Here is a 6,000-nt window from a genome sequence, read left to right as displayed (position 1 = left end):
CCTGCTGGCAATGCTCTGCCTAATGCACCCCAGGATACCATTGGCCTTCTTGGCCACGAGGGCACATTGCTGCCTCATGCTTAACTTGGTGTCCACCAGCACTCCCAGGTCCTTCTCCGCAGAGCTGCTTTCAAGCAGGTCAACCCCCAACCTGTACTGCTGCATGGGGTTATTCCTCCCTAGGTGCATAAACCTGCACTTGCCTTTGCTGAACTTCAGGAGGTTCCTCTCTGCCCAGCTCTCCAGCCTGTCCAGGTCCCTCTGAATGGCAGCACAGCCTTCTGGGGTATCAGCCACTCCTCCCAGTTTTGTATCATCAGCAAACTTGCTGAGGGTGCACTCTGTTCCTTCATCCAGGTCATTGATGAAGAAGTTGAACAAGACTGGACCCAGGACTGACCCCTGGGGGACACCACTAGCTACAGGCCTCCACCTAGACTCTGCCGCTGATCACAACTCTCTGAGCTCTGCCATTCAGCCAGTTCTCAATCCACCTCACTGTCCACTCATCTAGCCCACACTTCCTGAGCTTGCCTATGAGGATGTTATGGGAGACAGTGTCAAAAGCCTTGCTGAAGTCAAGGTAGACAACATCCACTGCTCTCCCCTCATCTACCCAGACAGTCATCCCATCATAGAAGGCCATCAGATTGGTTAAGCATGATTTCCCCTTGGTGAAGCCAAGTCTGAAGACTAACAACCCTGATGGGATTTTAACTGAATTTTGCAAGATACTAAAAAGAGTTTAATCTCCTGTATTAGGAGACTTACTTAAAAAATCATGCCAGGAGGCAATATTCTATCCTGTTGGAAGGAATCAAGGATCTTAATATGTAAAGAGAAGGGGTTGTCCAAACTGCTGTCTGTATAGACCTATTGCATTATTAATATTGACCCAGTGGTTTTGCTGTGATAGATGAGGGAGCATACACATTACATATGTGAGCCCAGACTAATAAGGATTTCCTGTAGGCAAAGAAGTTATAGATATACAAGAAGGGCCCCTAATCTAGCAGGTAACATGCACAAAAAACAAACCCTGTAGAAAGCCTACATGTCTTTCCTGACAAAGGAAAAACTGACTATAGAAAAGGGGGAAAATGGGTTCTATATTAAAATGACTTTGAAGAAAAGCTGCAGCTGTGCATTTTTGTTTTTTATAAAGATCTCAGAGCTTCTGTTGCAGCTAATTGAACTTCCTCAAATGGGCTTTAGTTAACAAGAAAAAGAAAAGATTCCCACAACCATCACTGCATGGTAGCCTCTGGCCACAGCAATCCAGCAGGATTCTTCACAAGACAGATCAGAGACGAGAGTATCATGAGATCTATAGTGCCTGACAACAGTGGTCTGGGCTTTTTGCACAACTTCCACTTTCCTCCTTAAATGCAATAGATTTCCAAACATTGCCCTGGCTTAATGCCTGGATATAAAATTAATTATGATAAATCAGAATTGTTAAGTGTTTGCACTTCTGGGAAAAGTTAGGGGAATGTAAAGCTTCATAAACTGAAGTGATGAAAAAGTTTAAAAAGTTAAACATAAGTACCTTCTAAAAACCAGTTATTTACTGTTCTAAAGTAACGACAGCTCTTAAAGAATGTGTAAGGTTGGACATTTCTTGGATGAGTAGATTAGTTACCAGTAAAACTAGCACACTCTTACAACTTTTTGTATTTCAGTGTTCACAAATATGTTCACAATGTTCACAAAGACTTGGCAAATGGTTCTCATGAACTACATCTGGAAATATAAGAAGCCAAAGTTGAGTGCATGAGTATTATTCAGATATGCTAAGGTCAAAAGATTCATGGTCCCAGTACAATGGCATATTGCCACAAGTTTGCTGAAGGATGTTACAAGTCAGGATGTGCAACCTTATTGAAATGTGTTGATTGATGCAGTACGAGGGAAATGCATCTTTCAGATATGAATAAGAATTTTCTGGGGGGGGGGGGGGGGTTGGTCAAAATTAAAAAAGCTATCCCCTTTCCATGCTACCTCCAAATCTTTGGTTAAATATGAAAATTGCCTTTTTCACTTGTCCTCCATACACTGTTGCTCTTAAAAAAATTCTCTCTGAAGCCTCTTAAACATGTCAGTGGTCAGGTAAAGTGTCACTCAAGCCAAAATTCTGGTATATAGGCAATTTGCAATAAATTCAATGAGTTAAACGTTCCTCTTTTCCAATAGCTTCAAGTTACAACTTTTTGTAATGAGAAAATACTGAAAAAGCCACATTAGACCACATACCCTTTTTGAGCAACTAGCATAAATGGACTCAATAGAAAAAGGGTTAATTTCCAAAACATACACAATTTTAGCAGAGGAAGAGATGGATGAGGTTATTTTGAGGTTTTGCTTAGAAAGAGACCTGGGGAAAGGAACAGAGTTGGATGCAGGAGAAAGATGTGAGAGAAGTTATTTATCTTCCTTGTGGAATTTACACACAAAACTACCCTTTCATAAAACACTCGCTGGCTGGTTCTGTCTGCAATAAGGAGGCAAACCACATTCTTTAAGGGGGGATTCATCATGCTAGAGAGGCCCAAAAGAGAAACAGAGAGGGGAAAAAAGGAGCCTCTGTGTGTGTGTTGATGGTGTTTGTGTGCAGATGTCCAAATATTTTTTGGATGAAAGTGAGCAGGGTAGTAACCACTGTGGTGGTGACCATATTTGCTTCGGATGTACTGGTTTTCCTGCTGAATGATCCTCTGAGGCAGCATGAAAAAAAGAGATCCCTCTTGTTACCATGTATTGGACTATGCTTTGCTCAAATGTGGAAGGAATAGTTTCCTTTGTTCAGAGTGGAAGTTTGGAGTGCTAAAACAGGGATTTCCAGGGGAAGAAGAAAATACCCCAACATGTAAGATGTAAGAAGGAGGCAAGGAAGGCAAGATGTAAATTTGTGTATCCCGTTCCTGCTTTATAAGGAGGACAAGAGCTGAGCAGGCAGTAAAGCCTGAAACCCTAGTCAGACTCTTTAGAATGGATAATTGTCAATTACATAAAGCTTTTCTGCCCGTGCACAGTTTCTTACTTACCCATGTGTGTGTCCATCTAACCATCTCTTAAATCTGTATGTTTGCTCTTTTTTAAGTTCCTCCTGCTATCTGATCATGGTAGTTGCTCTTCTCCAAATTTCCTCAAACTCTTCATATCCTTGCATCAACACATTAAACTGAATACAGTGCAAGCTGTAAACATACACTGTGGGAACCAAACCATGTGTATTAACCTACTTTTGCACACACAGTTTAAAATAAATAGACTGTTTGCTCAGGTTCTTTTTTTGTTGTTGTTGTTATAGAAGCTAGTCTAGTTTGTTTGCTCTAAAAATCTTGCATCTGAAATTTGCTACATTTCTTTACCACACTCCAGCATTATAAGCTGAAAGAGCAAATAATTAATTTCTGTCAGCGTTAAAGTTTATTGGTTTTCTATTTGGGGTCTCTTTATCAGTAGTTTATGATTTTAACTTTTTCAAGATATACTGTGAACAGTGGGAGGGAAACTGCTTTCAAGATGTCAGTTTACATGACTGAGGAGCCACCAATCCTAAGATGTTTTAAGCATGATCATAAAGAGATTGCAAGGTGGAACTGCAAAGCACATTATGAGTGTTACTACAGTTCAACTGTATTAGGATGGAGATAAGGTTGAGAGGATATATCTGTAAATGTAAATATACTATCCTCCAAAACTAGGAAATGAAAGAATGTTCCTAGCTGTGTTTCATCTGGTATATTCTGGATCCTATAATTTGAAAGCATTATAGTGCATAGTTCAGATCAATGCAGTTATAAAATATAGAAAACTAGCATTGACATGTTAGATTTCAGCTGATAAATAACACTGATTGTGTTACTGTAGCAGCCTTTTTGACTTTGAAGGAGAGATTTTAATGGGGAAGATTGAAGCAAGCTTGCAGATTGTAATGAGACGAGTCCAAAGACCATTATTCTGGGGATCCCTGGGTACTTTAGGCCCCTGCTTCCAGGCATATTGCTGTCAATATCCACATAGCCATGGACAGTCAGCTTTCTAATAACCAAGTCCTTCCTTGTAAGCATATACAATCATGTTCTGCTGCACCATGGGTTTAACAGTCTCTTTCCATTGCCTGGGGATATAAGAAAAAGGTTCTGGATCACTTTCGTACCTTCTTCGCTCTCTTCTGCGTTTGCTCTCCAGCACCTCTGGCTTGCAGTCTTGTCTCCTTAGCCTAACTTTACTACCATGGACCTTTACTACCATGGACCTGGACAGACCACCATGGACAGACTGTTTTCAGTTTCTGGCCTTCTGTAGCTTCACCCTGCAACAGTCATGAGGAGCTATCCACAACTCTGAAACATCTGTGTCTTTAAAGTATTCACACTGACTGCTTTAATCCTCCATGACTTTTGAATTACACATTCCAGAAAGAGATGCCAGAAAGAGGCCAGCTAGGTGCTGGCCTAATGATACTCTTAAAAGTCCACTTACCTAATACTGAGTCCCAAACGTTTTCACACCACTTTTTGTTTGTTTTAAATCATCTTACGCATGAGGGAAGCAATGCAAGAAAATATAGTGCAGGTGAAGGCCAGCATTGTGGGCCAGCTGTAGGCAGAAAATAACCACTTGTTACTAAATTTAAAATGATATCTTTGATGACAAATCACTCGTGTTTGACATGAGAGAGATTGGGGAGTCATCTTTTATGTCAAAGAAATAAGAATAACATGATAAAGAGACCTCAAATACTGTCTGTACTACTACTGGCTATAGCAGGACTTCCGAAGTTGAGGTCAGCTGACTTAGCCAGCACTGGTACTATGATTTCTAGAATCTTTTTAATTAAAAGCTCCTTGCTACATTATCATGAATTCAACTTTTTCTTCTGTGCAAATGACAGCAAAGACTCTAAATTTCATACAAGTATAAAGATTTCAACTACAGAAGCAGTTTTATGAGTAAATCTAATTTTAAGAATAATGTTCTCCAAAGGTTTAACTTACTGTCCTACAAAAAGTGTTTTAGCTACTAGTAAAAGTTCATGCTATGACCAAGATAACTACAAGAAAATGAGCAATATGGGGGGAAAAAAATTGACCAGCTTTTACTCTTATTCTGTTGTAAAGTGGTAGTGCTGTGGATTTTTGTTTGCTTGTTGTGCTGACTCTAGAATGGAAAATAGAAGTAGCTGAATACACTACTTATTTAGAAAAATAAAATCTCTTCTTTCTAGGCTAAGAACAAATACGTAAACTTTCAACCCACAAAAAAGAAGATATAAACGAAGTCCCAGAATTATCACTAACAGCGATAGCGTATGCAGTTAAGCACCTATTATACTATACATAGATCAGTACTAGCTGGAATAAAATTGTCTTGTATTCAAACATACTGTTAACTGCAGAAATGTTCTGGTCGTGCACTCAAATGTGGATGCAAACGCATCTTCTGTGCTGCTGCTTCTAATAAATATCCAGAGAAGTTAGAAGTTATCAGGTAGTTGTGCATTTCTCCTCATCATGCAGAAGTTAAGGGCCTCTAAGGAAGGTGGATGCTGAATCATTTGCTTTAGGTCCTGAGAGGACGTAGAGAAGCCTGACTCATGTTGCTGTAAAATCTAATATGGAAAGACCTTCAGTTTTTTTCCATCTGGACCAGTTCCCTGGTCCCATTCAACACAATGATGCACTTGGTGCTGACATTCTGCAAACCACAGCCTTAGCTTTCAAGATGCTTCTGTTCTTTTGAGCTAAACTGACAAATAATTTGGACTTTCTAAGAAGACTCACTTTGAAGTCAAGCAGATCCCAGCTGTTACTGAGCTATATCACGGGTTCAGTTTTAAGTTTTGGTTTTGTGCCTGAAATCCACCGCAGGGTGAACTCTCTCTTTCTGGGATATCATTTCCTCAGAATGAAAGGGAACAAAATACCTCTTCATAGCTAGGAATAAGCAATTAGCATTCAACCTAATTAATATTGACAATTTTCTCCAGCTATG

The sequence above is a fragment of the Apteryx rowi genome, unplaced genomic scaffold (assembly GCF_003343035.1).
Source record: "Apteryx rowi isolate R43461 unplaced genomic scaffold, aptRow1 scaffold_123, whole genome shotgun sequence".
NCBI classification, from domain to species: domain Eukaryota; kingdom Metazoa; phylum Chordata; class Aves; order Apterygiformes; family Apterygidae; genus Apteryx; species Apteryx rowi.
The sequence above is the reverse complement of the archived record's forward strand: the minus strand, read 5'-3'. Positions refer to the sequence as shown.